We start from the raw sequence: 26,761 nt of genomic DNA, 5'->3' as shown, positions 1-26,761 counted from the left end.
CCCTTTTTATTTTTGTTTCTGGGTCACACTCAGTGGTGCTTAGGTGCTATTTCTGGCTCTGCACTCAAAAATTGCTCCTAGCAGGCTGGGAGGCCAAACTGGAGATCAAACCCAGTGGGTCACATGTAAGGCAAAGCCCTACCCATTATGCTATCATTCTGGCCCTGAAAGTGTCTCTTTTTGTCTTTTGAGAAAGGGCTGGTATAAAGGAAGGGTCCGCAAACCTCCTTGTTAGGGGCCAGATAACAAGCACTCTGTTGATATCTGTTCAGATGCCTCTGCCATACTAACTGCCATTATTGGGGATACCAGCTTTAGCTGTGCATTAATGAGCAAGCATGCCTGTGTTCCAATAAAACTTTATTTACAGAAGTGGATCCATGGACAATGGTGGTGTTCCAATAACAGGTCTAAAATAAACACCAACCAGAGAGATTGTACAGTGAGTAAGGCCGATCTGGGGTCAATAAATTCCATAAAGTTCTTCAGCCCTGCCAGATCACTCAGGAATGATACCTGAGCACAAAGGCAGGAATAACCCCTGAGCACCTTGAGTATCTGAGTATCTTCTCGCCCTTCTGGGTATGACCCCAAAACAAAGAAAGAAAAATAAAACCAATCTGAGTTTTTTCAGACTTTATGAGTAGAGAGCTGGAAGTGCTAATGATAGAATCTAATTAGCCAGGGATTTGGGTATGGAGTAAATGGGGAAAAATTTTTTTTCTGGACTTCCCAAGTGCTCAGATGTCCCTTACTGGTGATTCTACACCATTCAGTTCAATGAGATGGTCCAAGGGTATGTGATGTTTGGGCCTAACAGTATGGAGAAAAATTTGGGCCATCCCAGTAGCATTTGGGGGCCTCCAGAGCAACAGCAGCAATGCTGTGGCATGGGGGACTATATGTGGTATTGAGTATTGAACTGAGGTTGGCCACAAGCAAGATATATAACTTAACCCCTGGTATCTCAAAGCAGCAGATGGGCTTTTGAAAGTTACAACCTGCCTGTGTGTAAGGGGAATAGTATGTTAACAAGAAGAATGTATTCTCGTGTCTCCAGATATAGTTCCTGATGCTGCCTTGGTGTCTTCCTTGATCTTTCTTTTCTGTTCTGTGTAATTCTGTCTAGAGACACCAGAAAGGGCTCTAGGCTCAAGAGTCATAATGAGCTGCGGGTGTGTGACCCAAAGTTCAGGCTTGCACAGACTTAATCTTAGTCATAGTCCTCAGAGACTTTGAGTGAAGAGGCAGGAAATTCACTTAAATCTCTGGCCATCTGGCTGAGAGGGAAGAGCTGCTCTCTTTGGTAGGCACTTATTATTACCATTTTTATTAAAAAATCTCATTTTACAAGAGTAGAAAATGCCTGCTCTAAAAAAGAAATGTTTGAAATGCATATGTGAGTTTGACTTTAGTTCAAGCAATTATTTTCCAGTTCATAGGATGATAGATAGTTAAAAAATAATAATAATAATACCCAGCAGTATTCAGGAATCACGTCTAATGGGTTTAGGAGACCATATGGGATTCTGGGGCTCCAACCTAGGTAATCTGCATATAAAGCAAGTGCCCATTCCACTGAACTATTGCTTCTGCCCCATAGCTAAAAATTTTAAAAGTAGTTTTAAAAATAAGAAAAAAATCTTTTAAAATGGGTTGAGGGTTCTGTAAAAGCAAACAGCCAAAAAAAAAAAAAAAAAAAAAAAAAAAAAGCAAACATTTTCTAATGCTTGCTTGCATTAGCTCCCAAATGGAAAAGTCTAACATTGAGGAGGTCCCCTAAACTGTGTTGTCAGGGTTTATTTCATTAGATATATCAGTACATAATAATAAGACTGAGCACAGTCAGCTGTGACCCCCAAATAAAAATATAACACAATCTTGGGGCCGGGCGGTGGCGCTAAAGGTAAGGTGCCTGCCTTGCCTGCGCTAGCCTTGGACGGACCGCGGTTCGATCCCCCGGTGTCCCATATGGTCCCCCAAGCAAGGAGCAACTTCTGAGTGCATAGCCAGGAGTAACCCCTGAGCGTTACTGGGTGTGGCCCAAAAACCAAAAAAAAAAAAAAATATATATATATATATATATATGTATATATATATATATAAAACACAATCTTGAGGTGAGCATTTTTAATTTCTTTTGTTTATTTTGGGGTCATACCTAGTGGTGCAGAGGACTTACTCCTGACTCTGTGCTCAGGGATCACTCCTGGCAGTGCTCAGTGCACCATATGAGGTGCTCAAGATTGAACCCAAGTTGGCCACATGCAAGGAGAGCATCCTACCTGTTGGACTATTGCTCCAGCTCTAACGTTTTGTTTGGTTTGGTTTGGTTTGGTTTGGGTTTTGGGCCACACCAGGAGGTGCTCAGGAGTGACTCCTGGCTGTCTGCTCAGAAATAGCTCCTGGCAGGCACGGGGGACCATATGGGACACTGGGATTCGAACCAACCACCTTTGATCCTGGATTGGCTGCTTGCAAGGCAAACGCCACTGTGCTATCTCTTTTAATGTTGATGAAACTATTTTTGATCTACTTCAAAATATGTCAATAGTCACAAATACACCCAAACATATTTAGCAAATATTTTTTGCCTACTTCCTAAAATCAAAGTAAAAAGTCAGCATCTTAAGAACTAATCAAAGTGCTCATCAAAATTCTAAAAGCACAGATGCTCAGTAGGGAAATATATTCAAAATAACTGGAAAGTAAATATGCAGCAATATTGACAATGCAAGATTATCCCATTCTTTGCAAAGGAGAATTGCAACAGAAGATGACTTGAGTATTTAATTCATTAGCTTTAATTTCTCCCTGAATATCGAAGATATTCAACTCATTTGCATTAATTAGATTTTGGTGTTAATCCTGAAGAAAGTATTAGCCCTCTACTCAGCATTGTCTTCAAAGTACTTATTTATTTGTTTCTAAATTCTTAGAGATTTTAACCACATAGGAGCCTGGAAGTTTCAGCAGAATGTCAATGTCAAATCACCAAAATTTCAGACCTGGAGTCCCAGGACATCTGCAGCTAGATTTGTCATATGGATTGCACTGGCAGTGACTATGCAGAGAGTTGCAGTGAAGAATGTCCTCCTCACTAGGTGAGAGTAAATAGCCGGCAATGTTCAGAATAGCCACTGCAGGCTGGAGATATTAAGTAGGGGTTATGTCACTTCTTCCAACCCTGGTTTGAGCCCTGCTCTTCCTGGAGCGACCTCTGAGCACAGAGTTGGATATAACCTTCTGGGTGTGACCCAAAACAACCCAAACTCACATTAAAAAAAAATAATTAAGCCAGAATAGACACAACATTGAGGCCATAATTGTCTGGAAGCTTATGTTTAATTAGCTCAAGTACACTTTTTATAAGGGACTAATAAAAAAAAACCAATACAATTTAGTTAGAAAGTAGGATGGCAATTAAAAAAGCTATGGTCTATCTTTCATCTAATTTTCCCATCTTGCCAAAGATTGTCCTACTTGCTAGAATGGAAGATGGTTTAAAGGTTTGAGGATTATGACATGTGCAATAAGGTGATTTCACAACAGTTTATCGGTTCTCTTATAGCATAGATATGATTTTCTCAGACTCATCACAGCTTCTTATGTTTCCCTCTAAAGTATGCTATCATGAAATTTGCTGCAAATGCATGAACTGGAAGATATTATGTTATTAAAAGAAGTAAGCCAGAATAAGGATAAACACAGAATTATATCACTTATATGTGGTATTTAGAATAGCTGCATGAAGAAATGAAATGGTTTAAATGGGGGTTGTTGAGAACACTCTTGGTCCCAAAGTAAAGGAAGAAGGAAAGAAATTGAGTGGAGGAGGAGAAACATAATGAAATAATGGTCAGGGGCCAAGTGGTCCCAGGTGCATTGGTGGTATTAAAAAGAGAACAGAACTGAATATTCAAACCAAAGACAACAACAATGAAATCATGAGACCCAAACTTTAATAATCAAAACTTTAAAAGGGTCTGTTATACTGGCAAGCTTGAGCCAGTGGTGCTGGTATAGGATATATTCTGGGAACAGTGGTTTAGGGAAGTCAACACTGGTGATGGGATTGACTCAGAAACATTGTATGTCTGAAACCCAACTAAGAAGAACTTTGTAAACATAATGGCTTCAATAAAATATTTTTAAAAATAAATTTTAAATTTTATATATTTATATATGTTTATGTATTTATATAAATTTATTTTATAGTTTTATTTTATGTTTGAATTTTTTTTTTTTTTTGGTTTTTGGGCCACACCCTGTGACGCTCAGGGGTTACTCCTGGCTATGCGCTCAGAAGTCGCTCCTGGCTTCTTGGGGGACCATATGGGACGCCGGGGGATCGAACCGCAGTCCGTCCTAGGCTAGCGCAGGCAAGGCAGGCACCTTACCTCCAGCGCCACCGCCCGGCCCCTTATGTTTGAATTTTCATCACAGTTGCATCTAGCACTTGTTCTCAGTATTTCTGAGAAAACTCTTTGAAGCTAGATCCTACTCATGCTGAAGCAAAGAGGTTTGTTCACTAGTCTGATCACAAAGCAATGAGTCAATGACTTGCAAATGACCCACAAAGAGTAGGAAAAACCTATTCCTTGCCAGCGGTATGCATGTAACAATGCCAAAGACCAGATGTGCGTTCAAAAAGGATAACCATTTAAGATGAATGTTCTTCTTTGGTTCTTATTTCTATTATAGGAGAGACCCACATCTGGTGGTGTTCAGTGCCTACTCCTGGGTTTTTGCTCAGGGATCACTTTTGGCAGTGCTCAATGGAACCTTAGGTGGTGTCAGGGATTTAACCTGTATTAATGGCATGTAATGCAAGTGCCCTACCTGCTATACAATCTCTCTGGCCCCTGTTGTTTTTTTATGGTTTTTTGTTTTGTTTATTTATAATTTTAATGAAAAATAAAATATAAAATAATCCTGGTTTCTTATAAGAAAGACACAAGGACAGTTGAAGGAAGAGAATAGAAAAGTCTTGAGCACTTTGGTGATGATGGTGTGCTGTAACTTTTTATATCAACCTATAAACTTAAATGCTATTGTGACCTTGTTACCTAAATTATAATAAGAATAAATTAATAAAAATATAAGATAATTAATTATATAAAATATAGAGTTTAACAGAAGAAACACAATGATAAGTCAAAGAGATGACTCAGTGAGTTATGAACAGACTTTGCTTACAGGAGGACTTGGTTTAATCCCATTGGCTGTTACATTTTTTAATTTGGTTTTGGGGCCACACCAGTTGACACTCAGGGGTTTCTTCTGGTTCTGCATTCAGAAATCGCTCCTGGCAGGCTCAGAGGACTACATGAGATGCTAGATATTAAACCTGGGTCAGCAGCATGCAAGAAAAATTTCCTACCCACTGTGCCATCACTCTAGCCCGTACCTGTGACTTTTAAGAACAAAGCACGGAATAATTTTAAGCATCACCAGATTTGTTTGTGTTTGTTTGGGGCCCACACTGTGCAGTATTCAGGGATTAATACTGGCTCTTCACTAAGAATCACTTCAGGCTGGCTCAGAGGAACTTTATGTGGCGCCTGGGGTTGAACCTGGGTCAGCGCATGCAAGGCAATTGCCCTATCCATTATACTAACTTTCCAGCACCTCATTATCAGGTTTGGAAGACAAGAAGAAAGAGGAAAACGGAAAAGAGGAAGGAAGGGAGGTAGAGAAAAAGGAAGGAAGGGAGAGAGGAAGAAAGGGAGGATGGAAGAAAGGGAGGGAGGGAGGAACTGATCATGAATCACGGCTTAAAGCTTGAAAATATAAATCAATAATAGAAATTAAAAATTTTAAACATGGATATATATTTTTTTATTTAAAAATGTGGGACTTAGGGGCTGGTGAGGTGGCGCTAGAGTAAGATGTCTGCCTTGCAAGAGCTAGCCAAGGATCAGGACCGTGGTTTGATCCCCCGGCGTCCCATATGGTCCCCCAAAGCCAGGGCAATTTCTGAGCGCTTAGCCAGGAGTAACCCCTGAGCATCAAACGGGTATGGCCGAAAAACCAAAAAAAAAAAAAAAAAGTGAACTTAATAAAGCAAAATTATGAAGAGTGAAAAAAAATGTTGGACTTAAACTTTTTTTCTTGTTCACACAAGGAGCTAGAATTTTGCATGTAGGAGGGACAGGTCCCTTCCTGGTCCCCAAAGCACCACCAGATGTTACCCCAACTAGAACTAACTTAAACATTTCTTCCCTCAGCCTGAGAGAGGAGAGTAGCTAAAAGTGGCTGCCTGGAGCCTCAGGCTGTCAGTGTGAGCCTCCTGGGACCAGCATTGACCCCACTCTCTTGAACTCTTCTATCTGCACCTGGTACCACAAGCAATCCCATCCAGATTGTTCCACCACTGAGTATGTGCAAGCATGGAAGCAAAGAGAGACACAAGCCTGTGGAACACAGATCTAGAAACAAACACAGAAGGTCCCAGGAAGAAGACAGGATCAGGGAGCTTTCCTTGTCTTGCATACAGCCCACCTGGGTCTGATCCTCAGCACCCCTATGGTCCCCCAAGCACACCAGGGGTGATTCCTAAGCACAAAGCCAAGAGTAAGCCTTGAGCACTGCTGTGACCCTGAAGCCAAAATAAAAGTGGGAGCAACAAGCAATACCATCAAATGTGTAGATATCACAAACTGCCTGTATGACCCTCAGCCTAGCCCCACCCTGTCACTGCAACAACAACGACAACAAAGGGAAGAAGACAAGGAAAAAATATATACAATAAAGAGAATTCTTAAAAAAATTCTTTATGCTACTGGCATGATTTCAATTTGACTAGTTTGCTAAAACTATACAAGAGCAGCAAAAGTCGTTGCTTCTGTTAAAGAAGCATCTATTTGTAGCCCTAAAACATATAAGGTCTTGGTCTGGAAAGATAGTACAGGGGGGTAAACTATTTGCTTTACTTGCAGTTAACCCTTTTTTTGAACCCCAGGATTTTATGTTTTCCCAGAAGCACCAGGAGAAATCCCTAATCACACAGGCAAGTAAGCCAGTATGTTTTGTATTTTGTTTTTGTTTTTGTTATTGGGCCACACCCAGCAGTGCTCAGGGGTTACTCCTGGCTCTGCACTCAGAAATCGCTCTCTGCAGGCTATGGGAGCCATATGGGATGCTGGGGATTGAACCTGTGTCATCCACATGAAAGGCAAATGCCCTACCACTGTGCTATCACTAGCTCCCCAGTGTATTTTGTAAATGATTGTTATATTAATAAAGTTCATATTTAATAAAGTTTTGTTTTGATTTGTTTCGGGGTCACACCCACTGTTTTCAGGGGATATATTTAATAAAGTTTTGTTTTGATTTGTTTTGGGGTCACACCCACTGCTTTCAGGGGTTATTCCTGGCTCTACACTTAGAAATTACTCCTGGCAGGTTCAGTAAGCCATATGGGATATTGGGCATTGAACTCAGGTTGGCTGAGTGCAAGGCAAACACCCTACCCACTGTGCATTGCTCCAGCACCACATTTTTTTTTTTTTTTGGTTTTTGGGCCACACCCGTTTGACGCTCAGGGGTTACTCCTGGCTATGTGCTCAGAAATCGCCCCTGGCTTGGGGGGACCATATGGGACGCCTGGGGATCGAACCGCGGTCCGTTCCTTGGCTAGCGCTTGTAAGGCAGACACCTTACCTCTAGCGCCACCTTCCCGGCCCCACCACATTTTTCTTAATGCTGAAGTTTCATTCCACATTTGCCATCTAATCAATATAGCATTTGTCCAAGTGTGGTGTCCAGACTTTTGTTTTGTTTGATTTTGTGGGGGCCATATTGAGCAATGCTTGGGAATTATTCTTGGTTCTGCTCTCAAAAATTACTCTTGGGGGTGCTTGGAAGATCATTTGGGATTCTTGAGATTCCACATGCATGGCAAAGTGTCCTACCCTCTGAACTATCAATCTAGTCTTATAGATTCTTGTCTCTAAATATATTTGCATTCAAGTAAACAGTTTCTGATTAATTTTTTTAAATATCTGGTATTTATAAAAAGTTTGTCTTTAGAAGACCAGAAAGATAGTTCAGTGGGTAGGGTGCTTGTCTTGCATGTGGCAGACCTAGATTCAATCTTCAGCATCAGATATGGTCTCCATAGCTCTGCCTAAGCACAGAGTCAGGAATTAAGCCCTTAGAACCACTGGGTATGGCCAAATAAAAAAAAGAAAAAAGTTTGTCTTCATTAAAATGAGGTCAAATAATTTCTAACATTTTGTGTTTCTAACTTTGTGTGTTTTGATATTCTGCTTTTCAATAATATTCTAAGGAGGAGCTGGAGCACTAGCAAATTGGTTTGGATCGTTGCCTTGCACACAACTCACCCAGGTTTGATCCTCGGCATCCCATATGGTCCCCTGAGCCTGCCAGATACAATTTCTGAATGCAGAGCTAGAAGTAACCCCCAAGCACCACTGGATGTAGTCCAAAAACAAAAGCAAACAAGCAAAAAGAATATTTTAAAGAAACAACCTTTCTTTCAAGGGCCGAAGCCTTGAAATCTGGAGCTGTTAATCCTGTCTCAGTGATGGAAGAGGCTTGGGATTGTCCTCTGCACAGAAAACACAGCTGGAATTAGTATCGAAGAACACTGATTGTGATGAGTACAAACCAAATGTGAGAAATACTAGCCATGTTCTTAGTGAGGGACTCTTCAATCTGCTGTATTAAATTGAAAACAAGATGAACTAATGAAAGCAGCCAGTCTAGGTGTTGACATGATCTCAGAACCTCAACTACCAAATAGAAAAAATAAATCTATTTAACTGGGTTGCAATATGACATCACCCTTTCAAAAGAAGCTAGATTTCCCAAGAAACACATGGTCCCTTTGGCAACCTCAGGGAAGTTGTTTAGGGAGAAAAGGAAAAAGAAAACAGTCCAAATTCTAGCAACATTGCCATAAATTGGCCACACAGACGAACAATCAATTTGTGCTGAGCTAGATTGTAGTTGTTAGTTCATTCGCTGAAATCACTTAGCTTTAGTTATATAGGGTCTTTCTAAATGGTCATTTTAAAAGTTGAATTCCAACATAACAGATAACATACTGTTCTTTTCTTTGTTTTTGTTTTGGGGTCTTGCTCTGTTAGGGATTTAGTTCTGGCTCTCTGCACTCAGGATTTAGTTCTGGTGAGGTTTAGGGGGACCATATGGGAAGCTGGGGATTCAACCCTGGTCAACCACATGTAAGGCAAGTAAGTGCCCTACTTGCTGCAATATCTCTCTGCCTCCTGCATTTTATAAATTAAAATGCAATCTGGTCCTTGTCTCGGAACAAGGTGGAATTTGTGCTTCCAAAGATCTCTCTACCTGCTGGATATGTGAGGATGTAGTGCTCCCTAAAAACAGTTGGCTGTGGAGGGACAGGAAAAAAGAAGACAGAAGTCCTAGGACATTGAAGTTACCTGTGTTTGAGAAGACTGGAAACATAGAAATACTATGTCTACTGTGAGCAACTGAGACCTGAACATATCATGAACCAGACATGTGAGAGGAAGGATGGAGAGAATGAAGAGACTCTGGAGATGTCAGTAGTAATTACGTTCATAGAATTGATGACTCTGGGATGGAATATTAGGGTGGGAGCTGGGCTGATGACCAGGCTTGAGGGAAGGACAGAGTCTTATATGAAGATTGAGAGCTAAGAGAAAGAGGAATGTCTCCTGTCCTGAAATGGGACCTTACAAGGAAGACAGTGGTTCCAGTTGTATCAAAGACAGAAGAGCACAGACAAAATCACGGGTTGGAATAAGAATATGGGATTGGCAGAATACAAGTTATCACTAGCTCTTCTAAGAGTGCTGCTGGGAAGTGGAAAAGATCTGTGTGGATGGGTGAAGCAGAAGTAGAGCAATAGAACAATAGCAGAGTAATATCATGGTGCTGAAAACTCATGTGCCCCAATGAGGAACAGCATGGGACTGAGTGTCAAAGGGACTTCCTTCACAAAGGTGACTTCTAGATATTTGTTAAATATCAGAGAAGCCTGCAGGGTTATGATCCAGTCAAGGTCTTATGAGATCCAAAGTCTAGTGCAGGGGACAAAACCAAATAGGAGCAATCAAGAGTGGCAAGGCTGCTGTTCCCAACAGTGGTGGGACCGAAGAGTCCCAGACAGAAGGTGGATATAAGCCCTGCCTTTGCTCAGAGGGCAGAGGAGTAGGCGAATCTCAGTGACAGGCAGAAATGGAGCAGCTGTGGAGGGGTGTGAAAGGTGGAAAAGGTGACAATTCTGTGCAAGCACATGCTCACTGGGGCTGAGTGCCAGAGACCAGAGGCCAGAGATGATGCCAGAAAGCTAAGATTAGCTTCTAGTCTCAAAGGATTTATTGGCCCCATCCAAGATTTGAATTTTGCTGCTAAGAACTTGGAGACTGACCCAAGAACTCTAAGCAGATGATCTAATATGAACAACTGTGTTGTGCAAAACAGAACGTGAAGGGGTGGGAAGTGACTGCTGCTAGATAAATCTCATTAGGAACTCACTGTCATTTGTGAAGTGGGGTGACCAGCACAAGGCAGCCAAGATGGAAATGAAGAGCAGGCATGGGCTTGGAAGAGAATAAAGAGCATTCACAGAGCATAATTATATGAATGGAGGAGGGAAGGCAAGGAGTGCAATAATGGGAAGTCAGTTAAGATTGCAGAATGGAAATACACAGCCTCCAGCAGGATGGCTTCAAAGTTGGTAAGATAAAGAGTTTGCTCTGATGCCTGTTCTATATCTCAAAACACAAATATAAAGATACCCTGTACAATGTGCATGTGGGATCATAGACGGGGTCAATGGGTAGTTGTTGAAGCAAGAGAATGAACACATGAGAAGATAAGGGCCTTAGCACAGGATCCTGGGCTAGACTTAACTCTGCTCTTCCCTTTTCTTCCAGGGCTAATAACAAGGCTTCAGGGGTTCTCAAAGCAGGGGATAGTGCCTCCCAGGGGCCACTGGGCCACTGTGGTAACAGTCTTGGGAACAATTGTGAGATATTTTCTGTGTCTTCACATAAGAAGGTAACTTGGAGGAGGGGTTCTAAGTAAATCATTTTCTGGAAAGAGCAAGGTAGGCCAGGTATGTTTGGGATGTTGGACTGGAGACCTCATTTAACTGATCCCTTTCTTCAACCTTGTTTTTCTCATGACTCAGCTCTACATCCCTGAATCTATAATAATACGAAGGGTGTTTCTCAGATTTCATCCACAGCCATTTAGTATTTGAGAGTAAGGCTAATCTTTCAGTAACTCAATGCTTGGGTAAAAGCCTTCTGCAAAAACATTCTTAGCCTGCTTTCATTTTGACAACCTGACTTCATTTTCTAAAACCTGGTACTAGTCAAGAATAAAAACAAAAACCACAGCAGGACATGGGCTGGGTTCTTCAGAGAAAAAAAAAAAAGGCCCAAGACAACCTGTAAAAGAACTGGCTTTTGGGAGATTCTTGTGGGGCTAGATGGTTAAACTGGGCTATGCTCCCTTTCTGCCACAGCATACACTTGATACCAGTCCTGATCCAGGAGTGGACAGTGAAGAAAAAGGTCCTTCTCTGGTTGGAAGGTACTGCAACAACAATGTCACAGAAAGGGTCAATCCTGGAGCTATTGAGTCTATACCCAGAACATTTTACCAGGGTAGGTGCTGGGGAGATGGAAAATCCTATAAACAGCATTCATAGCCAAAGTTTTTGGAGTTTGTACTATGACATAATACAGTTGCACACTACATATTCCTATTTAAAACCTCACAACAAATGAAAAGTTAGCTATTCTATTGTAATTGAAGCTCAGAGCAGCTGTGAGAAGAAAATCCACCACTTTCTACCAGGAAGATTAGAGGCTGTTTCTAGCACTACAAAAAACCCAGTTATTAAAGTGTGCTAGTTAAATAATGACCTTGTGTGTTACTGGGGATGTGGTAGCAATTAGCCCCTGCCATCATGCACTGGGTACAGAAAGTGGATGGTAGAAGTGTGGGCAGGACAGGTGTGGAGTCCCACTTATCCATGCCTAAACTCATGTTCCTGCTTTTCAGAGCTAATATCTCCACACACCCCCAGACACCCTTAAGGAGAACTTAAGGAACTTCAAAATCCTTTCACAGAAAACTGATATGGATCAGGGTCGTAGCCAGAATGCTTCAAATCTCATGAATTTTCAGCAGCTCACACTAACACTTTGTCAACCATCTTGCTCCATGGGATAGGTTGACAAAAACTTATTATTATGCTGGATTATTGGGATATTTAGCAAGGATACATGTAAAATCTCATGAAATGTGGGAGGATTCTTTCAATGCATGACAACGATAGCTAGAACAAAACTCTGGTTTTTTTCAACACGCACACACAAACACACAGCACAAGAGAGGGGTCCAAGAGAAAGAGAAGACCTATACTACTTAATTTCTTTGCTAGATAATTGCACCATTATAGGTACAAAACAAAATTTATGGCTTTTATTTTTGTTTTATTATAGTGTAGGTATTATGGTTACAACAGTGTTAACAATTTTGGGTTTGATGCACACAGTTACTGTAACCCACCATCACTCAAGAGCCCAAGGCCTTCCACCATGCTCCCTTAGACTTGAGTCTAAGCTTCATCCTACAAAACCTCTCGTCAAGCTGCAGATTTTATAACAAGTGCCAGCATCCATTGGAAGAGCCCTACTACTTGCATTTCTTAGCAAATGAATTAGAGGTTTTCATCAAGGGAAAGGGTGAGGTGGCTCCTCAATTCACTCTGCCCATGACTGAGCAGAGGGCCTGCCAGGCTGACTCCCTCTGCCCCAACTCCCACTATAAGCGTGGTAAGGAGTCCTCAAGGGGATGGAAGCAGGGTGGGTGAAGGGAGGGAGCAAATGAATGTTCTCTGCCTTATACCACTGTTGCATTAAAGCCCTTTGTATGGGCTTCGATGGTGGTGGATGGAGATGGAGGCCTTTTTCCTCTAGCCCAGGACCGCCTTCAGCTGGCGGGTCTACCGGTTCAGAGTGGCACCGAGGAGAAAATCCACTCACAGGCAGGCTTCAGGAAATATCAGCTTTATTCATGCCCTAGCCAACATGTGTGGCTTCTCTCATAAACGTTTACACTGGATTCCTATTCAGCCCTGCATTGTACCTTGTCCCTCAGCCATCTCCTCCTGCTTCCTTCTCTATCCTCCATCCATGCAAATCCCCCTTTTGCCCCTCAGGCCAAACCTTTTGTAACCTCCCCAAGCCCCCTCCCAGAAATGGGAGGGTCTTTCTTATAGGTAAGGTTACACAGGAGGAATGGGGGGGGTGGGTTACACTCACCCGCCACCCACCTGTATCTACACAGTATTCTTCCTAAAGGACTGTTGCTGCCTTTCTGAGACATGATGTGTGCTAGGCACCTTTTTCTCAAAACCTAAGACTGACTTGGTATGTGGACTGAGTCTGAAGCACGCAGGGCCTCTGCCTAGTGAGGTGCTTGGGTAAGTGGGAGCAGACTTAAGAGCTCACATTCACTTGCCTTGAGTCAGAGGGTGAAACCAGAGCTAGAGTCCCCTAAGACCTGCTGAAGCCTCTGCAGCCAGTTTCTGGGTATCCTACCAGTTTCCTTGAGTGTGGGGGTTTCTAAAAGGGCACCCCATTCAACTTCCCACAGGCACCTCTCCTGCTTAGAGCCTGTCTCTTAAACAGCTATCTCACTGGTGGCCTTGACAGCAATGGGAAGAATCTGGAAGGATGCTGCTGGGGCCATAGGGACAATCCCCTCAGCTTAGGCACCATGGATTGAATTTTATGCAGAAGAGCAGGAGGGGTGGTCTGTGGGGAAGGCCTGCTCCCCTCTGGCTGCCAGAAGCCTATATTTATCACGGGGACCTCCTGGTAGTTATAAGGCTCTAGAACCACAGATTGGGGGAGCCCCCAAACAAATCCCTTAATCTCTGTGTAACATCACAAGTGTCTTCCACTATACAGAGAGGATTTATGGAGCAAATAGAATGACTTGCTGAGGTTGCCCAAGGATTATGAGTAAATAGCTTAGTTTCAATGCTGGCACTGAGAACAGCCAGTGAACCTGGCCCTTTGAAAGATGACAAGCTAATCCTTGTCTGGAATCAAATGTAGGAACACTTAGGTTTATCAGGACACTTGTACCAGTTGATGTTTTTATCTCCAATTTTTCAGATAAGAAATTCTTTGCGGGTAAAGAATGTATTTTGAGATTAAGGCCTATCACACACATATTGTGTGCATGCAGAGAACTGTCTGTGAACTGTTTACTAATAAACTCTTATTTGTGCAAGAGTTCCCAGAAAATGAAAGATTCCAATGAGGCTGGCCAGAGGAGTTGAAAGGAGACACAATGCCTGGAGCTCTGCCCTCTCCTGCTCTCACTGCTTACTGGTATTTTTGTTTGTTTGGGGAACATATCTGGTGGCTTTTGGGGTTTACTCCTGGTTCTGCACTCAAAAAGTGCTCCTGGCAGGCTTGGAGGACCATATGGGATGCCAGAGCTAGAATCCAGATGGGCCCTCGTGCAAGGCAAAAGCCCTACCCACTGTGCTGTCATACTAACCCTGCTCACTGGTCTTCTAGCCAGCACCTCAGAAATGCCTAAGCAAGGAGCCAGATCAGTGTCGCAAATGATAAGGCGTCTGCCTTGCCCTTGCTAGCCTAGAACGATCAGTGGTTCAATCCCCAGCATCCCATATGGTCCCCCAAGCCAGAATCGATTTCTGAGTGCATAGCCAAAAGTAACCCCTGAGTGTCACAGGGTGTGGCCCAAAAACCAAAAACCAAAAAAAAAAAAAAGAAAGAAAGAAAGAAAAAGAAAGGAAATGCCTAAGCAGAAGATTAGCCAAGCTCAGTAGGTGGAGCTACACTTTAATGGATATCTCCAGAGAGGTTATATTGAACACTCTCTTTAAGCCAAGAGACTAGAAAGCACTTGGATGTGCCTGGAAACAGAAACATTGGGTCACTGTACTTAATAGATTCAATCTTGAGGCCTGAGGTGGTTGGTACAGGGATTAAGGCATTTGCACTATGTGCTGCCAATCCTAGTCCAAATTTTCCAGCACCACATATGGCCACCTGGAGTGATCTCAGAACACATAGCCAGGAATAGCCTCTGGGTGTGACCCAACAACCAACTCTTATATACTTTGAGAGGAGAGAGAGAGAAGGAGGCGGAGGTGGAACAAATGAATCTGAATGGGATAAAAGGAGACTTCTTGAACTACAGCCCTGCCCTGTCCCAAGAGTATTCACCTAACCTAAGCACAGACCGAGCTAAAGACACAGCCAGAGCAGTGACCTTTAAGCGTGTTTAAAAATTGGGGCTGGAATTATAGTGTGTAGGGTGTTTGCCTTGCACATAGCCAACCCAGGTTCAACCTCAAGCACCACAGATGGTCTCCCAGGCCCCACCAAGAGTGATTTCTAAGCACAGAGCCAGGAATAAGCCTTGAGGATTACCAGATGTGGCCTAAAAACAGAATTAAAAAAAACTTCATACAATGTACAGAATGCTATAAACAATAACTTAAAACAATCTAGAAAGGATTGTTTTTCTAGAAGGACAATCTAGAAACAGTATGCTTCAAAGCATGTGAGGAGGGAAACAAAGGAAAATTATGGCTTTTTATTATGTTCTTTTTATTTCATATTTGATTTTGTTTTCTTAATCCTATAAAATTATGTTTGTTTTTAAGACTGCATTTCTCAGGCTCACAGAGAGACTCAGAGGTGGGTTTGTTAATAGGATACACTCAGAGCTTAGCAGTGTTTTAAATATGTGTCGTGTGGTTTGGGGAGTGCAATGCTGATGAGGAGCTGTTCTAGAGATCTCTTCCTTGAGTGCTGTCTGATTTTTAGGATGTCCATGTATGACATGCTAGGCAGCATAATATTAGGAGCAGATATTTCTTAAAGCAGAGTGGGACCCACTCATGACCTTTCGAAACAGGACTTTTAGTATACTCAATGTGGAACACATAATTACTTCATGCTGACTGAAATCAAGAATCTGTAAACATTTGATTGATAACAGATGTGATTATGAATGACAACCAGTCCCATAGCTGCCATTTCCTCTGTGTTTTTGTTGGAATGGTTGGCACTTTTTTTTTAAGTGGGGGGCGGACACACCAGGGCAGTGTGTGGGTTACTCCTGGCTCTGCACTGAGAAATCACTCTGAGACGGGGCTCAGAGGAGCATCTGAGATGCCAGGGGGAACCCAGGTTGGCCACACTCAAGGCAAACACCCTCTCCACTGTGCTATCTCTCCAGGCCTGGAATGGCTCTTTGCCATTGAGATTGCATGGGATTTTTGTACAATTGTAACATTAGGGCCCCTCTTGGCAATTTGTGATGATGATTGGTGATATAGCTGTGAGAGTTTTTCCACTGCCATTGAAATGTCTGTAGACTGAAGAATGGTGTTCTCACATCCTCAAGGTTACCATCCTGTCTGCACAATCAAAAGAAGCAGCTTTTGTTATTACTTTTAAATTAACTATATTCTTTTTTTGGGGGGGGTGCCACACCCGGTGGATGCTCAGGGGTTACTCCTGGCTATGAGCTCAGAAATTGTTCCTGGCTTGGAATCCATACGGGACACCAGGGATTGAACCCAAGTCCGTCCTGGGTCAGCCATGCGCAAGGCAAACACCCTACCTCTGTGCTATTGCTCTGGCCCCTAGAGTAGCTATATTCTTCTTATTCTTCTTATGCATGTAGGATTTACTTGCACCATGGGCTGGAGCGATAGCACAGCAGTAAGGCGTGTTTGCCTTGCATATGGCCAACTGAGACTGGCCTACCATATTTTCCAGTGTATAAGACAGACTTTTGAAACAAAAAAAAAGTCAACCAAAAATCGGGGGTTGTCTTATACGCCGAGTATATCCCGAAAAATGTTTCAATATGCCACTAAACGAAAATTGTCTGAATATTGCCACAAAACGAATTTTCTAACCATCCTGCACCAATCACTGCAAGGCTGCTTGGACCGCCTCTCTAACTCAGCCAATCCAAGCAGGCTTTTTATGCATGTAAATTAGACAATGTTCTGGACCCGAATCTACACTGTAAAAAGCCTGCTCAGATTGGCCAGAGTCAGAGAGGAAGTCTATTACAATATAACCTTTGAACCTTTGCTTGTTGTGATTGGCTCACTGTGGCACATACAGTTGCAGCACAGGAACGTTCTGTCTGATACAGCGAATATAGGTCTAAACCTATGTTTTAACTGCAAATTTAGGGGGTCGTCTTATACGCCCAGTAGTCTTGTACGCTGGCAAATACGGTAGGTTTGATCTCCGGCCTGCCGGAGGTCCTCTAAGCCTGCCAGAAGCGATTTCTGAGTGAAGAGCCAGAGTAATCCCTGAGCACTAGCCAGGTATGGCCCAATGCCACCCCCCCCCCCAAAAAAAAAGGATTTACTTGCACCTGGTTCAATTCCTGGTTGCATGTCTTATAGACACTTCTGGGAGGTACCCCAAGCATAGAACTAAGAGTAACCCCTGAGCACTGATACATGTGGCACAAACACCAAAGATAAAGAAAGAGAGGGAGAATATAGCCCCAAACATTCAGTTAATCTGGGGAGACCCAGTTGGGCTGAGCACTTAACTTACTCTGCATCCAGGAGATCTTTAACTCCTGGCCCTTCATGATTCCCTGTGCATTTCCCTAACCACAGAGGAAGGTGTAGCATCCAGGTATCACCTTAGACTACCCCAGAAGCCAAAGTCAAACCCTCAAATGAAGAGTTCTAGAGATTCTGTGTTGATGTTTCCATCCTCTAGGAAAACAACTCAGGGACTTCAGCCTCTTCATTCATAAAACATTCATAAAAGGAATTTTATCTACTTTCCCTCCATAGAAAGTCTTCAGATAAGGCCAGAGAGATGGGCATTGAGATAAGGGCACTTGTGTTGCATGCAGAAGGAAGTGGTTCAAATCCTGGCATCCCATATGGGTTCCCCAAGCCTGCCAGAGGCAACTTCTGAGCATAGAGCCAGGAATAGCCCCCTGAGTGCTACTGGGTGTGATCCAAAAAAAAAAAAAAGAAAGTCTTCAGACAGACTCTCAAGTAATACACTAGAAGCCAGTCATATAGTTCTCAGAATTTTTTAAATATAAACATTTAAATATTTTTTGTTTGTTTGTTTGGGGGTCACAACCTTGGTGATGCTCAGGGGTTACTCCTGGCTCTGTACCTCAGAAATTCTCCTGGCCTTGGGGACTATATGGGATGCTGGGGATCGAACCCAGGTCTGTCCTGGGTCAGATCGAGTGTAAGGCAAACACCCTACCACTGTGCAATCATTTCAGCCTCCAAAAATTTATTAAATGTATTTGTTTAGGGGGTCTGTAGCTACTTCTAGTAACTTTTCAAACAATTTAGTGTTCTGGTTTGTTTGCATTGCTGGGGTCCATAAGGGCCATGCCCAATGGTGTGGGCAGGCTCCCAGATACATCAGGTTTGAAGGCTCCATATGGTGCCCAGGGCCCCCTCCATCAAGGTTAGTGTTCTTATCTGATTTGTCTCCCCAGTCCAGGAATTTGAAGGAAGTCATGACTGTTATTCATGGAAGCCAGGCCCCATAACACATGTATTGCAATTTGGGTTAAGCTACATCCAAATGTGAGCCACAGTTGGCACATGCCAGTACCATTGAGCTTAAAAATAGATAAAATAGGACCAGAGAGACAATACAGTGGGAAGAAAACTTGGTTTGTATGAGAATGACCCAGAGTGAATCCCCAGCATAGTATGTGGTTTTTTTAAGCACTACTAAGCTAGATCACGTGATGGATCTCAGAACACAAACAGGAGAAAGCTCTGAGCACTCCACATGTGACTCCAAAACAAAACAAAATTGGCAATTAAAGATATACAGGGATAAGGAATTTACATGTAGCCAACCCTGATTTGAATCTTTAGCCCCACATAGGGTCTTCCTGAGACCCTAGCACAGAGAGATCACTAAGCATAGAACTATGAATAAGTCCTGAGCACTGCCAGGTGTGGGGTCAAGAGACAAATTTTGAACTTTTATTAAAAATTTGCTTTTATCAGAAATATAATCTAGCTACTCCAAGTGAACCTCCTCTCTAGGTGTATACAAAATTCTAGGTTTGTTTTTTTTTTTGTTTGTTTGTTTGTTTTTTGGTTTTTGGGCCACACCCAGCGTTGCTCAGGGGTTACTCCTGGCTGTCTGCTCAGAAATAGCTCCTGGCAGGCACGGGGGACCATATGGGACACTGGGATTCGAACCAACCACCTGTGGTCCTGGATCGGCTGCTTGCAAGGCAAACGCCGCTGTGCTATCTCTCCAGGCCCAAAATTCTAGGTTTTTAAAAATAAAAGAAGCCAGGTTTTTTTTCATTGCTGTGAAGCAGGTTACAAATACAGTTCGACTGAAGGCCAGCACTATGCTGTCCTAAGTAGTGACTATCAGCCACATGTGACTTTGGAATCCTTGGAATGTGACTAAACCACATTGATGATGTGCTGTGTCAAATATACACAAATAGGAAGGCTTTAAAAAAAAATCTCAGTAGGGCCCAGAGTGATAGCACAGTGATAGGGAATTTGCCTTACAAGCTGTTGACCTGGACAGAACTGGGACAGACCAGGTTCTATCCTCTCAGCATTCCCTGAGCCTATCAGGAGTGATTTCTGAGTGCAGAGCCTGAGTGCCACCAGGTGAGTGCGACTCAAAAACAATTACAAGAAAAAAAATCTCAGTAATTACTTTATATAGGGGCTGGAGTGGTGGCACAAGCAGTAAGGCATTTGCCTTGCCCACACTAGCCTAGGACGGACTGAGGTTTGACCCCCACTCCACATTCCATATGGTCCCCCAAGCCAGGAGTGATTTCTTAGTGCACAGCCAGGAGTCACCACTGAACGTCACCGGGAGTGCTCCAAAAACCAATAAATAAATAAATAAATAAATAAATAAATAAATAAATAAATGCATTTATACTGGGGCCAGCGAGGTGGCGCTAGAGGTAAGGTGTCTGCCTTGCCAGCGCTAGCCTAGGACGGACCACGGTTTGATCCCCCAGCGTCCCACATGGTCCCCCAAGCCAGGAGCGACTTCTGAGTGCATAGCCAGGAGTAACCATTGAGCATCACTGGGTGTGGCCCAAAAACCAAAAAAAATAAAATAGAATAAAAAAATAAATAAATTTATACGGATCATATATTCAAATTTTAAAATTTTGTAAATATTAGATAAAATATTTTAATTTTAATTTTTAAATTTAATTTTAAATTTTGTAAACATTAGATAAAATTTTTTATAAAATATAACAGATGGGAATATATTAAGCTGAGAAGCTTCTGCACCTCAAAGGAAATAGTGCCCAGGATACAAGAGCCACCCACTGAGTGGGAGAAACTATTCACCCAATACCCCTCAGATAGGGGCTAATCTCCAAAATATACAAGGCACTGACAGAACTTTACAAGAAAAAAAACATCTAATCCCATCAAAAAATGGGGAGAAGAAATGAACAGACACTTTGACAAAGAAGAAATACAAATGGCCAAAAGACACATGAAAAAATGCTCCACATCACTAATCATCAGGGAGATGCAAATCAAAACAATGGTGAGATACCACCTCACACCCCAGAGAATGGCACACATCACAAAGAATGAGAATAAACAGTGTTGGCGGGGATGTGGAGAAAAAGGAACTCTTATCCACTGCTGGTGGGAATGCCGTCTAGTTCAACCTTTATGGAAAGTGATATGGAGATTCCTCCAAACACTGGAAATTGAGCTCCCATACGATCCAGCTATACCACTCCTAGGAATATACCCTAGGAACACAAAAATACAATACAAAAACCCCTTCCTTACACCTATATTCATTGCAGCACTATTTACCATAGCAAGACTCTGGAAACAACCAAGATGCCCTTCAACAGACGCGTGGCTAAAGAAACTGTGGTACATATACACAATGGAATATTATGCAGCTGTCAGGAGAGATGAAGTCATAAAATTTTCCTATACATGGATGTACATGGACTCTATTATGCTGAGTAAAATAAGTCAGAGAGAGAGAAAAACACAGAATGGTCTCACTCATCTATGGATTTTAAGAAAAATGAAAGACATTCTTGCAATAATAATTTTCAGACACAAAAGAGAAAAGAGCTGGAAGTTCCAGCTTACCTCAGGAAGCTCACCACAAAGAGTGATGAGTTTAGTTAGAAAAATAACTACATTTTGAACTGTTCTAATAATGAGAATGTATGAGGGAAAAGGAGAGCCTGTTTAGAGTACAGGCGGGGGTCGGGTGGGGAGGAGGGAGACTTGGGACATTGGTGATGGGAATGTTGGACTGGTGATGGGTGGTGTTCTTTACATGACTGAAACCCAAACACAATCATGTATGTAATCAAGGTGTTTAAATAAAATTAAAAAAAATTAAATTATATTATTTTTTACCTTTTTTAACAAGAAAAATTGGGAGGGGACCACATATGGCTGTGCTTAGGTCTTATAACTGTCTTTGCACTCAAGGATCATTCCTGTTGAGACTCAGAGAACCAAATGGGGAGCCAGAAATTGAATCAATGCAGATGCATGAAAGGCAAGTGCCCTATTCATTTTACAATTGCTCTGGCTTTTTTATTTTACTTTTTAGATACATGACTCCTAGAAGGTTTATAACTATTTAGGTGACTATGTGCATATCTTTTGAACAATACTATGAGATAGCTGAGGTGTTGAACTAGAATGAAAGTATCATAGTTACTGTGAACTCATTAGTTCAATTACAACATGTGAATTCAAAGTTCATATATTTATACATTCATCATGTAGGTATATATGTTTTTCTCAAATATGTGTGAGTGTATCTATCCATTCATGCGCCCATCAGGTAACTGCATATCTATCATGAATGTATGCATGTATCAACTAAGTGTGTCTCTGTGTATCTAATCCATTTATATATTCTCTATATTTTCTATGCCTAAAATCAATGGAAGCCAATAGCATTTACCACCTCTAGTTTCTATATCTCAACACAATTCTCAGTAAAAGAATATGTAGCTGCTTGGAGAAATATATTGCCAGTTTCAGGGCGAGGACAGCGAAAGTCCAGGTTTAGGCTAAAAGTCTTATTTAACCTAGGAAGAAAGGATTGGCTAAAAGTTACCATCAAAATTACACAAAAGATTCACAGAAAAGTTGGGCCAGAGAGATAGCATGGAGGTAAGGCCTTTCATGCAGGAGGTCATCGGTTCGAATCCTGGAATCCCATATGGTCCCCTATGCCTGCCAGGAGCAATTTCAGAACCTGGAGCCAAGAATAACTCCTGAGTACTGCCAGGTGTTACCCAAAAACCACAAAAAACAAACAAACAAACAAAAAAAAACAAAGATTCACAGAAAAGAATCTGGCCAAATCTAGGGTAATTTGGGCATCAAAATAAATAATAGTAATAGATTACAACCTCCTGACTAAAATTAAAATTCTTGATCCCATATGCAAACAAAAATGTTAATAAATGTAGAAAAAAGGGATAATAGAAGTAGAAAACCATCAATGGATACTAAAACTAGTGGGGGAAAACTCCTAAGAAACAATCACTTTACTGACTTCAATATCTCACCTCATACATTACAGAGGGAAATTTCCTATGGTTTAGAAGAGTACTTTAAAACTTTACAACTGAAAAATTATCAAAATAAACTAAACTAATGATGCAGTCTTGCTGCTTTTGTGCTTTTAAATATCACCCAGAGGGTTTAAACATTCCACCTCGACCTCCCTCAGTTTAGAGGAAAATTACCCTAATCTAAATTTGGTGAGTCACCATTAGAATCATTGAATTCTTTCCCCAAAATCTCTGCAAGTCAAGAGGCAGAAAGTCTTCCCATCTCTGTGAGTGTCACAGCTAATAAACAAATAATATATTTTTATAAAGTCAAATTTCTGCTTGTTACTGTGTTATTTTTAAAAGAAAATTTAATAGAGAAAGAATAAGAATATACTACCATCTTGATAAGTGCAATTGTTATTTGGGGACCTTTAATTTTATTACATTTGTGCTCTGATTTTGGACACACATCCATTGATGTTCAGGGGTTATTCCTGGCTCTGCACTCAGGAATCATTCTAGGTGGGGCAAGGAGATCATATGGGTTGCAGGGGATCAAACCCAGGTTGGCAGCATGCAAGACAAGCAGCCTACCTGCTGTAGTATCTCGCTGCCCCCTGTTTAACCTTTTGTAAAATAATATTTTTAATTGAACCGTTGTGATTCACAATTACAAAGTTGTTCATGATTAAGTTTCAGTCATACAATGTTCTTCACTCCTGCACTCTCCCTTGCCTACTGGCAGACATTTTTCTCATTTTTCTTCTCTCTTTCATTCTCTCACTCTTTCTTTCATGCATTCTCTCTTCCTCTTTTCTTTTTAGGCAATATTGATTTGCAATATTGTTACTGAATAGACATCATCATTTTACCTCCTTTCAATATGGCCAACCCATTCTTTTTAATTTTGCTTGAAGGATTGTCCTCCTACCTTTGACTTTGAGTTTGTTTTTGCTCCGAATATGCGAATGTGTTTCTTGCAGGCAGCAGAATGTTAGATTCAATTTTCTGGTTCATTTTGCCATTTTGTGTCCCTTAATTGGTTCATTTAGTCCATTGACACAGAGAGAGTATTGTCTTGGAATTTTCTGCCATCTTTTTGTAGAAGTTTGCTGTATTTGTGGGGCTTGTCTTGCCTTAAGTTATCTTATTCAGGTCTTCTTTTAAGGTTGGTTTTGAGTCTGTAAAGATCCCTAAGTAGTTGTTTATTTGTGAAGCTATGTATTGTTCCTTCAGACATAAATAAGTCTGGCTGGGTGAAGTATTTTTGATGAGGCATCATTTATCTTATTGAGTTTTACAGTATATCCCACCACTTCCTTCTGGCCTGGAAATTGCATTTGATAAATCTGCTGTAAATCTTAAGGATGGTCCTTTGGATGTATGTTCTTTTTGATCTTGCTGCTTTCAGTATTCTTTTTTTTGTTTGTTTGTTTTTTGTTTTTGTTTTTATGGGTCACACCCAGCAGAGCTCAGAGGTTACTCCTGGCTCTACACCCAGAAATAACTCTTGGCAGGCTCGGTGGACCATATGGGATGCCGGAATTCAAACCACCATCCTTCTACATGCAAGGCAAATGCCCTACCTCCATGCTATCTCTCTGACCCCTATTTTCAGTATTTTATCTCTATTTATAGCATTTATTATTGTAAGTAGGATTTGTCTTGGACTGTTTTTCTTTGGGTTTCTTTTAGCTGGTATTCAGGTGTCTAGGATGTGGGTATACATGCTTTTCTGCTCAGGTGTCTTTGACTGTTGCTTCTTCACAGGAGTTTTCTTTCTGTCTCTCTGGGGCCCCAATGATTCTTATATTGTTTCTGTTTAATTTATCCCAAACATCTATTGTCATGTGTTTGAGGATTTTTTCCTTCTGTTCATTTATTTCAAGGCTTTTTCCTGTCCTTTGTTGTTGTAAGGAAGTTTTCTACACTTCATCTTTGAGCTCACTAATTTGGTCCTCTATAGCTCTCACGTTTCTGATGAGGCCTTCCAATGAATTTTTCATTTTACTTACCAATTTTTTCAACTGTGACTTTTCTGTTTGTATTTTTCTCATTTCTACTCTCATGTCCTCCTATTGGCAGTATATTCCATTGATATATTGAGCTCATTGAACATCCTAAGTATTTCCACTCTGAGCTCCTGTTCAGAGAAGTTATATAGGGGATTAGTACTGATTGGATATTCAGGATTGCCATTTTTTATCCACCAGTGTGGCGGGATTCTGCACTAATTTGCTATGGTCCCTTTTGGAGTCTCAAGATGCTTCTTTCCTAAGTCAATGTCAGTCTTCCCCACTGCTATGGAGGGCTCATAAGAGTCTGTGTGGGTGGGAGATTATTTTGCCCTGTGTATGTGACCACCCACCCAAAAGGACAAGCACCTGGTCATGGCCTTACCTGGGTGCATGGGCCAGAGTTTGTTCTCTCACACAGCCAGCAGTCACTGTGCCGAATAGGTCACCCCTATTTGAACATTTTAAGTAGTGCCAGAAATCTTTGGTAAAGCTGTAGTGACACTTATTTAAGTACTTAATGTGATTTCAAAAATTGTAAGAAGGCTGGAACAAGAGTACATCTAGACAGTACTTGTCTTGCATGCAACTGACTTGGGTTCAATCTCCGAAATCCCATATGGTCTCCAAGCACTGTCAAAATTATTACTTCAGTGTATAGCCAGGAGTGACCCCTGAGCACTTCTGGGCTTGGCTCAAAACTGAAAACTAAATACATAAATAAAAAATACATATATACACCATAAGGTATCATAAAGTAAAATTTTTTTCATGGGAGTAGAACAAATATATTAAATTATTTATGATATCAGACATTCTATTATTAGACAACAACAGAAAGCTGGACTTTGCCAGTTAATGGGGTTCAAGGAGATAGCAGTGGGGTTAAGATACTTGTCTTGTATGTAACAGACTTCAGATTTTATCCCTGGCATTGCATATGTTCATAAAGTACCACCTGGCTGATCCCTGAACAAAATCAGGAGTAAACTCTTGGCAAAGCTGGTGTGGCACTCAAATATTTTTTAACTTCCATGTTATAAAAATAGCAGTGACTAGGCCAGAGAGATAGAACAATGAGTAAGGCACTGGGTTTGTTCATGACCAACTCAGGTTCAATCCCTTGAATTGCATACAGTCTCCAGAACCCTCCAGTAGTGATCCCTGAATACAGAGCCAGGAATAATCCCTGAGTGTAACAAGATGGATCCCCAAAACAAACAAAAGCCAAAAATTGCAACCACCACAATAACAAAATAGCAAATGCAGTACTGTCATTTTCTGTTTATACTATAAAGTCAGAACTTTTTGTTTTGAGCTAGAGCAATAGTACAATGGGCAGGGTGCTTGGCTTGCACTCAGCTGTCCTGAATTTGATCCCTGGCACGTCATATGGTCTCCCAAGCCCTTCAAAAGGGAATCCTGAGCATATAGAGGCAGGATCCTGAGCACAGAGTCCTAAGCACACCTGTGCTTTGTGGGACCATACTCCATCATTGCTCAGAGATTGTCCCTGGCTTTGTACCCAGGGATCACTATTGGTGGGCTAGGTGGGTGGAGGGGGTGTGAAACCAGGAACTGAACTCACTAAGTGTAAGGCAAGTGCCCTCTCTGCTATACTATCACTCCAGATCCCAGAAAATACTTTGACCACTTCTGCCTTTCCTTCTTTATGCTAAACAGCATTCGTAAATGCTATTCATGTCAAAGTAATGACAATATTCACATATATAAAAGTACAAATATATATATAAATACCTGTTTACTTCTAAATATTATATATAGCAGGTATTTGCAACTAAGAAAACTAACTTTCCCAAAATCATATAATGGTTTATAGTAGAATATAGACTTGGTCTCATCATCTTTTTTCTCTATCTCTCTATGAAGTTCCCGGGACTGACTCTGGACACACATGTGTTCAGCCTCTCAGGCTATTAAGCTATCTGTCTAGCTCGATTTTATTTTAATGGTACCAGGGATCAAACCCACAGTCTCACACATACAAGGCAGAGATGTTCTACCACTGTACTATATCTCAGTCTTCCTATGTCTGTATTTAAATGAGAATGTAAAAAGTAAATTTCCTACACTACTCACTGTGCCAATTTGTA

Source organism: Suncus etruscus, chromosome 11 (genome assembly GCF_024139225.1).
Source record: "Suncus etruscus isolate mSunEtr1 chromosome 11, mSunEtr1.pri.cur, whole genome shotgun sequence".
In the NCBI taxonomy this organism is placed as follows: domain Eukaryota; kingdom Metazoa; phylum Chordata; class Mammalia; order Eulipotyphla; family Soricidae; genus Suncus; species Suncus etruscus.
The sequence above is the reverse complement of the archived record's forward strand: the minus strand, read 5'-3'. Positions refer to the sequence as shown.